Source organism: Sinocyclocheilus rhinocerous, unplaced genomic scaffold (assembly GCF_001515625.1).
Source record: "Sinocyclocheilus rhinocerous isolate Xijiao unplaced genomic scaffold, SAMN03320098_v1.1 scaffold119, whole genome shotgun sequence".
NCBI classification, from domain to species: Eukaryota; Metazoa; Chordata; class Actinopteri; order Cypriniformes; family Cyprinidae; genus Sinocyclocheilus; species Sinocyclocheilus rhinocerous.
This window is the reverse complement of record NW_015654491.1, coordinates 570,999-580,943: the sequence shown is the minus strand read 5'-3', so window position 1 is coordinate 580,943 and position 9,945 is coordinate 570,999. Positions and strand designations below refer to the sequence as shown.

The following is a 9,945-nucleotide window of genomic DNA, read 5'->3' as shown; positions in this document are numbered from 1 at the left end:
AATCAAGAAGCTTTTCAGCAGATAAAACTATTTTGTTGATTAAGCTTTCTAAAATGTTTCGACGGAATTATTACACAAATCAGTTCTTGCCCCGTGTTTGCTGTCGGCTGTTTGGAATCAGACCTAGCGATTCCTTAATCGCGAATTGATTAAGCTTTCTAAAATGTTTCGACGGAATTATTACACAAATCAATTCTTGCCCCGTGTTTGCTGTCGGCTGTTTGGAATCAGACCTAGCGATTCCTTAATCGCGAATGAATCTTTTGAGTGGGTTTCTTTTCATACAGTCTATGGTTCCTTTAACGACTCGGTATAAAAGGGTTCGCAAATCGGTCCGATTCATTTGGACGGCTCACTGGCGCACTGAATCATTTGGAGCGGTTTGTCAGTACTTTACCGAACACGGAGAGCAAAATGACCGCTGAATAAAGTGGATATTTGCATACAATCAATTTAAATCAAACCTTCAAACGCAAACTATAGATTGGAAGCGACGAAGAAGGTGTTTATTAAGTTCAACACCTGCACGTGCAGCTTGTGAACGACTGCAGGTAAATACGTTTTCCAAACGAAAGAATATCAAGGCATCAAAACACGAAAGCACTTAAAGAGATTTTGCATAATCATTGACTTTTAATATGGTATTTTTGAAGTACTTGCTGTTCTATCATGGTAAATGTATAAGCTTTAGCCTACATCGTAAATGTCAAAGTATAACATTGTCAAATGATGTATAACTGTACCATAGTATCCTGTGTGCTTTATAAAAATATTAAGTAGCTTATATCTTATGTTTACACATTGCACCTTTCCGTGGAGTATTTGGTAACTTTGCTTGCAACATTTTTTTTGGTTTGCCCAGCACTGTATAAAACCTTTATACATAATGATTGACGCACGACGATTGTCTCAGTGTTTTAAATCGTTTAAAGTATGTAGATGTTTAATTACTTGCCCATTTTGCGAGATTTATTGTCATTTGCCTTGTTATTGGTGAGCAGAGCAAGCGCAACTGTGTGCTGATGAACCATCTCGCGGGGGAGAAGCGATGAGTGATGTGTTATAATAACCCGGGTGCCAGACGTGCTCATCCGCAGATATTTTGTTTGTTTCGGGAAATCCGAAAGCGTGATAGGGTGAACTAAAATAGCTCTGAAACATCCCTTAAATGCGGTGAAAGTTCGCTCGCGCCTTTGCGCACAGGGTCGGAAGCTTTTACAAGATGAGGGCGGGGGTGTAGTGAAGGAATGTTCTGACATTAATGAGATGTCAATCAATGTATTCTCCCTTTAGAACAGTTAGTCTGCACTATCAACAAGTAATGTGCCATTATGCATAACAGATAAGGTTTACATATTGAACCTCATGTGCTGTGTTTTCTGTGAAAATGTGTTTATGATTTTATCTTTAGTTTATTGGATAACGTTTGGACATGTTGACCACTATTGGGGCATGTTGTCTCACTCTATGGGTGTAAATAGCCTAACACAGGCCTAATGACTTCTGATCTAAATGTAAAAAATATAGCAATTTTTGTAGCACAACACTCTGCAAAACGTAAAATACACAAACATTAAGCCATTTTTTGCATGCATAATTTGTAATTAGTTAACTGTGTGACATTACACCATATAAAACATACATGACAACTTACCCCAATAATAAAAAAAAAAAAAGAAATTTCTGAAAAATTCCCAGTGTGACAACTAGCTCTGGTCTCCCCTACATATATGCCTGATATTATTTATAAGGTAATCACGTTTGACATTGTTTTACAGAAGAGCCTCTCATTCAATAATGCAAGGGCCAATAACCAAAGTGCACAAAATGTTTTATGCATTTTGATTTGGCCAGTGCTTTTAACTCACAGGTGTCCACAGACAGACGGCATGCTCGTGTCAAATAGTGATAAGAGCAGCTCATGTTTAATGTATTAGGTCTTATCAGTACTGTTCGGCCCTTAATAGTGTGGAAACGGCAGCAAAGAACACAGTGTCCATTCCTGTCTTTGGAAAAAGAGTTTCAGATTGTGTGTGTCTATGTCTGCGTGAGAGAATTTGCCAGGATCAGATTAAAGGAAGGAGGGAAGAGAGATGCGGTGGAGTGCACTATGCCCTTATATGAAAGGATTTAAAACACCTTCTGAAGAAGTGAAGTGATCCCTGAAAATTTAGGCCGACCCGTCTTTCTTACAAAGTCCATTTTCCTCATTCTTTCCCATTCATTGTACTTTTCCTGTCTCTCCTCAGTCTCATACCTCCACACACGCACACTCATACTCTTCCCTGTCTGTCACTTTCTATGCTGCACAACACGCTTTCACAGCCTCACGAGTCATTGTGTTAGATTTGTCTAACATGCTCAAAATAAATATAATAACATCTCTATCTGTCGGTTGGTTGGTCAGTCAGACAGACAAACAGACGTTCATCCAACTGTCCGTCTGTCTGTCTGTGTCTTTAAATACTTCTGAAACACAGTTAGATGTAACGCAGGAAGAACAAACATACAGTACACATCCACAAAGTAACCACCTGTCTTTCAATTCAATTCAAGTTTATTTGTATAGCGCTTTTCACAATACAAATCGTTGCAAAGCAACTTTACAGCAAATTAGGTTTCTACAATATTTAGTAGTAGCTTATCAGTGGTGACTGTCAGTTAATGTACATATGGCAGAAATGTACGGAAAAATCAATTAAAGACGTAATCAAACAGATGATAAACACTATTAACAGCAATTATTATATGATGCAATCAAACTTATAGCAAAATGTGGTAGTTCTGTATGTTGTTTCAGGGTTGGCATCATCTGAGGTCCTCTGAGGGGTTGGCATCATCTCTTCTCAGGTGTTCTGGATCCAGACTGAAGCTTGTGTAAATCCTAGTTACAATCCTAGTCAATCCCGTGGCAAAAACAGAGAAACAAATAGAGCCATAATTAGCATAGCTGCTGTTCCAGCCAAGTGTACGCAGGAGCTAACCCATTATGGGCCTTATAGGTAAGTAATAATATTTTGTAACTGATACGGAACTTAATAGGTAGCCAGTGCAGACACTGTAAAATTGGGGTAATATGATCATATTTTCTTGACCTGGTAAGGACTCTAGCCGCTGCATTTTGGACTACCTGTAGCTTGTTTATTGAAGATGCAGGACAACCACCTAGCAGTGCATTACAATAGTCCAGTCTATTGTCTTTCCTCCTGTCAGTCATGCCTCATTAAATTGTTATCATTAGGCAAACATAATTTTAAAATGATTTTGCAATGTGTGTATGGTTCAGTAGTCTGCTAAGGCTATTAAAAGATACATCTTTAAAGAACATCACACAAGAACAATGCTGTCAGTATAGGCATCCAGATTTTTTTTTTTTTTGTCTAGAGGGAAGTCAAAATAGTCAGCTCCACAGTGCTAAAAGTATTTTAAATAGATCAAAATATTGTTGATAAGCTTAACGTGTTAATTGAATGGTTATGTTAGTCGAATGCCATTATCCTTTGTGAAAGTCTTCAGGCGGAATGAAGTAAATTAATGAATTAAACCAATTAAGGTGTGACAAGGCCAGACAGGGTCACACTGATGTGCAATAAATCAAAAGTGCACACATTTCATTGGTATTCCATTGTAGCAGTGCTTGTTTGGCCTATCTTGGCTCCTGTAGTCGTCTCAGACCTCCCCAATGTCAAATGGCTGAATGTGGTGCCTCAAGCAAACACTGACGTGCCGGACTGCATGTCTTCACCTTGGAATGTGATTAGATGTCTGTCATGCTTTAAAGACATTTCCAAGAATACGAGGATAATTATGTTTACAAAACCTTGTCCAGAATTACGGAAATAAACATGCTCAATCTATATATGTTGCCTCTGGCTGTTAATATCTGTACTAATATCTAGCCTGAAGGCTATATGAAAACGTAGGTTGGTTTGTAGTCTATCACTCACTGCAGTACCTGGTGTGCTTTCATGGTCAGATCCCTCCATAGCATAAGGACCATGGGCTTGGACAGACTCACCTTTGATTTGGATTTAGTTAGTACCTTGCAGTGCTAACTTGGTTGGAGACATTTATTGTTACATAACTTATGAGTACCATTTAATATTGGTGTTTCTCTTTATCATTCTTAGTAGTGGATCATTGCACATGGAAACAAACACATTCATCTGAAGCCTAACTGTTTCCTTTTCAACTTCCTCATGTAAGCGATTCCCCAGAATATGCTGGATTTCACTTCTTTAAAAGCCTTTAAGGCTGCTCATTGATGAGAGACCAGTTTTCTTTGATGTACTGGTTTAATTCATCTGAGATCAAGTCATCTCTGTTTTGCATTGCCCAAGAGAACTTGGTTGGACTTCACTAAACAGTGGTGTAATGTACAAAACTGAAGTTATTATATGCTCAGGAGGTTTTAAATATATTCCACCTGTCACCAAATATTATTGATTTGACCTTTGTCAAAAATTGAGTTCACACCCTAAGGAAGTTGAGTTCATGTGTTTTCATCGTCTATCATTCTCCTGTTTAATGAGTTTGGATTTACACAATGAATGGTGAACCCAGTTATACTAATGTGTAGCTTATAGCGGCGCTGAGGCAGTAACTCTGACACAATCCCTATTAACACTCTGGATTGCTGGTTTATAATCCCTCTTATTACAGATTTTTTCAATTGCTAACATCCTTTTGTCCAATCTCTAGTCACATTTTCAAAACTCTAAACACAATAGGCACAACAGCCATCTGTTGTGACCATACAATTAACACAATTCATGTTATTTTCACACAATATGCAGTCAATTACCATGTTTCTAAAATGCTTACATCTTTTCATACAAGCTTACCCAAAACCAAAATCATGGATGTTTTTAGTCTTATTTACAAATGCTTAAACACAGCATGTCAGAAATGAAGACCCAATGTTCCGAACCTTAAAGGGGTCATATGATGCGATTTCTATTTTTCCTTTTCTTTAGTATGTTATGTAGCTATTTGTGCATGTATAAGATCTGCAGAGTTACAAAGCTCAAAGTCTTGTTTAATATTCAGTCCACATGCATGAAGTGTAAAACGAGAAGGGGATAACCTTACAAAAAAAGAAAACACGCAAAAATCGCGGTTGCTGCGGTTCTTGCATTCCTCTGCGGTTTGCTCGTCAATAGCACGGTATTGTGATATTGCGGTTATTGCGACAGCCCTACCTTTAAATATAGTATAAAGCTACCTCTTTGAATTGGTTTTGTGGATGCAGAACAACACAGAATTAGAGAGAGAGAGAAAAAAATAATGCCTGGGAGAGGAATAGTTGTAGGAGGTATAGAAGTATTTGGATCAGAAAAAAGGGAGAAGAGGTATGGGAGAGAAGTGAGAATGTGTGTTGGACTGCATTTTTATGTTTGTTTATTTGTTTGTTTTTTCCCATATGTGGAACCTATGAAAGCTTATTTCTGCCATGGAATATAAAGGGTAAGGGTAATTGTGACTTTATCTCAGAATTCTGACTTTTTTCTTGCAATTGTGAATTTACAGTATCTCACAATTCTGATAAATTCTGAATTGCAAGACGTAAACTTGCAATTCCAGTAATAGAAGTCCGAATTATGAGATATAAAGGTCACAGTTACTGTTTTTACTTTATTCTGTTTATTCTTTATACTGTTTTTTTTTATTCAGTGACATAAAGTAATGACTCATTCAGTTTTAGATAGTATGTTGCCAAGAATGAACACATTAAACACTTACAAATGTAAAATGAGTTTCAGTTGAAGGTAAACTGAAGGCTAAATTACAAAATTGTCTATTATATGCAGGTAGAACTGAAACATGACAAGTAATGCTGTTTTTGTAAAGCCATCAACTGTTAGTATTTTGACAGTCACTGTGCTATGATTGACTATATGTTTCTGTTGGATAGAAACTAGTGCTAATGTTTTGACCGAATGACTCGATTTTGAATCGGGTTTGCTGTGTTTTGATAGAGTTAGTATATGTAGAAAAACGTATTCAGCATTTTGAAATGTAGAGTTATTATTTAACAAAATGCGGTTTTGGCCAGAAAATTTACTATTTAGCTAATTGTGTGATGTAGGTGTGTTGCTGTGTTAAGAGTTTAGAAAAATAAGTATTGGTAAACACTTGTTAGCAATTGAAAAAAACTGTAAGTGTTCTTCTGACAAATGTAATCCAGATATGATCCAGGAGCATACCTAAGCTGATTTACTTATATTCGAAGTGGATGTGGACTCTGAATTTATTGTTAGCGCGATAAATATAGGCTGTGATTTAATTGAAAGTCTATTTACAGTAAATTCATCATTGAAGGACAGCAGAAAAGCAAAGTGGCTTCAGAATTCATCTGTAGTGTTTTTAAATCTCTTGAGGTTTTCTAACACAAGTGGTCACACTAACACAAAAACAATCAATCAGGGTTGTCAATCAAGCTGATTCTGTAGACACAATGATTGACCACCCTGAGGGCTTGTTGTTTGTAGGGGGCTTCCTTTAGTCTGTGATTTATGTTTACACAATATCTGTAATTTGTTTTTGTCTTTTTTTTTTTTGCATTTGGTTCCTGGTAGTTCTCAACAGTTCACGACACGTTTTACAATGCTAACCAAGTCATTTGCGGCAGGCAGTGTTGCACCTGACTCTTGTTACTGAATTCTTGCTGTTTCCTAAGACATGACTCCACTTGAATGTTTTAGTAATGATGCACTTTATTTTGCTTCAAAATCTTGACCACCATTCACTGCCATTATAAAGCTGGGAAGAGCCAGGACGTATAATATAACTTCGATTGTATTAGTCTGAAAGAAGAAAGTTATATACACTTAGGATGGCTTGAGGGTGAGTAAATCATTTTTGGGTGAACTATCCCTTTTAAATGTCTCTGATTGACCATTGCATTCACACATTCACGTCTGTGAATGGGTACAATGCTGCTCAATGCTAAAAACACATTTTAAATGGAAACTCTTGACATTCTTCACAGAGTGCTCATTACTCGGTACTCTGTACTAGTGCAGAAAAAGCTGGTATCATTACTTTTGACAACACTAAGTCATTTGTTGTTGTCGTGGTGTGCGCTAGTTGTAATGTTAGGCTATTGATATGACTGCAGTTTTCTCAAAAAAGCCATTTCTTCATGTGTAAAATATTTTAATAAGCAAACATCACTAATATCATGATGGCTAGAACCATTCAAATTGGGAACAGGACTTGAGTTAGCAGAGTTTTCAAAACCCATTTGTTGTATGACCGACAATCAATGGAAAATTTGGTTAGTATGCTGCTCGCCTTATAGCCCCCAAGTATGAGCTGACATTCAGAAGCCTCCAAAAACGCAAACAAAGCAAAGTGAGACAAGGTCCAGGTATGCATTGTCCATTATAAATATGCTGTAATTACTTCAGACATCTCAACAACTCAGACGCCATTTTGCAACAGGAGAATTATTTACAACTTCCCTTCAGATAAGACTGCAACAAAGTGCACTTGCTCTAAATAGAAGCCCACAGCACCAGGCTAAAATATACTTTCGATGTGTCATATTATATAAGTAGCTCATGTCTTGCTATGCTGAATCCTGCATGGCAGAGGCGGACCAGCAAACTCTGAAATTAAGAAGAAATTGACAGATTTTGCTTCTAATATATTATTTACTGTTCAGACTATAGCATTATATCCCTGAGGGCTCCCAGAAGTGAATCAAGCTTTGTAAGCAACCTGACAGAGAAAGTGACCCCCCCCTCCTCCTCCCTGCACGAGTCTGTGAGGTGCAGGAACACTGTAGAAAACATGAAAGCCTTCACCAAGATGGCCTCCACAGGGGACCCTTAGGGAAAAATGCCTAGTGAATAAAGGAATGAACATTGACAAGGTGTCGTTTCTGTGAACTGGACTGGTTTGTGGAGGTCTAACCTTTCTCAATGGATGTCACCTCAGAGCAAATATCACTAGGTTGCTCCCTTCTTTGGAAAACATTACATTGACATATTTATCTTTACTTTTTCCAGTCTATTCTTTAACACTCAAAGAACAGTTCTATTGCTAATAGAACAAGTTAAACACAAAAACAAAGCCATTTTTCTTTCAGCAACTGCTCAACGTTGTATGTTCATTCAGATTACTGGCTTGTGAGAATTTGTAGCATGCGGAGTTGTTTCCTTCGGTTACAAATATAGTCATTTTGTTTGCCCTGAAACTATAAAGTGTGTTGCTTTCCCTTGTTGTGTTCAGTTTGATCAGCTCAGTCACAGAGCTTTAAAGGGGTCATATGATGCTGCTAAAAAGAACATTATTAAGTTACGCCTTCTTTTTTTGCGTGAACATTTGGGCGGTGTTATGCAAATCTTCCCACATAGTGTGGTAGATATGTGGGGGCGTGTTCGAACGAGCCGTTTTAGGTAGGTGTGGCTGACTCTTAACTTTTATAAAGAATATCTCTTTGGATTTGAGACTTTAGTCTTTGCAAATTTACAGATCTTCTTTATGCACCAAGAGCTTGTAACACTCCAAAGAGAAAGGAAAAAATGAAATCGCATCATATGACCCCTTTAAAAAATTTTCAGGCTCTCCAAATCCTGTTGATTGTTGGTGGATCCTGTTCAGACATTTAAAAAAAAAAAATCCTCACCAATGCAATGTTCTGCATCAAACTTGGGGTTAATAGTAATTTATTTTGTCAGGGTAAAACCTCAAAAACAGATGGTCCTGTTTAGTTAGGTTAAAAGCTTTATGGGCTTAGCAAAACCTGCATAGGAGGTTACATACTGTACATTTTTGTAAGGCTATATTAATGTTTTACTCTTGCAATTTTATATGTATATTTGGAGTTGAGTATTAGATTTGAAACCGAGTTAGTGTTGAAAAAAAGCATTAGCATTATCACGGCATTCGTCAAGTAGCGAGGAACCTCCTCTGCCTCTGGAGTTCATTTTCCTGCAATTAATAATTTGTTTATTTCTTTGCTGTGTAGGATGTGTGTAGTCTTTATCTATTCTCACTTTCACTCTTCACACACACATTTGTCATTCTGTGTCCTCTCATCTTTCAGTGGTTAGTCTGTGGCTGCTGATAAGTAGAATTTTGAAACCAGAGGTCACCTGGGAATCATCTGTGATTGGAGGACACACGCCTTTGAGTCTCTTCTTATCATCAGGAGGATGTATGTTTGGAATACCATATTGACAAACTACTCTTGATATTTTTGCAGTAGTATGTGTGCAGTAGCTGTGCAACAGATCATACTAAGCGTGAAACAGTATTTCACAATGCAATGATACATTTTCATGGAATAAATGGAGAAGTAACATGATTTTTAACCAATGGGTCAAGGATGATTGATTGGTTAGCAACCATCTGACACCATCTGGTTCTAAAAAGCATCTTTCTCCAAATTAGGTGTGCATTCTGAAGAAAAAAAATTGTTTGCAAGAAACAATCACTAAAATTTCATGATATATGGAAGATTACTTGTGGCTGAATTTATTTATTTATTTTGAGGGAGCCAAAAAGTAAAATTGATTGATTGATTTTTTTCCTTTCAACTGCCTTTCATGTCACATCTCAGGGTAGTTGCTAATAAAAGTGATAAGTGGACACTCAAACTTTCACATAATGAGGTTATGTGATGACAGTGTAGCATACAAACAGTTTGAACTGTTTATTGTTGCATTATGTATTCTATTTCATTTAAAAAACAGTAGGTATTTAGCGCAGTATGCAGTAAACAGTAGGCTGATAATTGTTTTCTGAACTTAGCTTCATCTCTCTTAGACTCATCTCTCTGTCCATAATTTCTTTTGTTCTTTCCTTCCTTTCATCCCCTTCTGTGATCATAATTATGCTTCTGGGATTCAAATATAGCAGCCAGAAGACAGTAATATTAAATTCTGTTCATTAACTTTTAATTATTTGCCATTTTATATATATATATATATATAT

The 9,945-nt window shown here is 37.0% G+C and overlaps 1 protein-coding gene across 1 annotated transcript in view; it reads left to right on the top strand.

Annotated features, from left to right (window-relative positions):
• The first annotated feature begins 382 nt into the window (after positions 1-382).
• The window catches only part of LOC107717089 (muscarinic acetylcholine receptor M1-like), a 110,435-nt gene continuing 100,872 nt past the window's right edge, over positions 383-9,945 (top strand). Inside the window, exon 1 of the mRNA XM_016523737.1 lies at positions 383-551. The gene's annotated coding sequence lies outside the window, so the exon portion shown is untranslated. The remainder of the gene's footprint in view (positions 552-9,945) is intronic.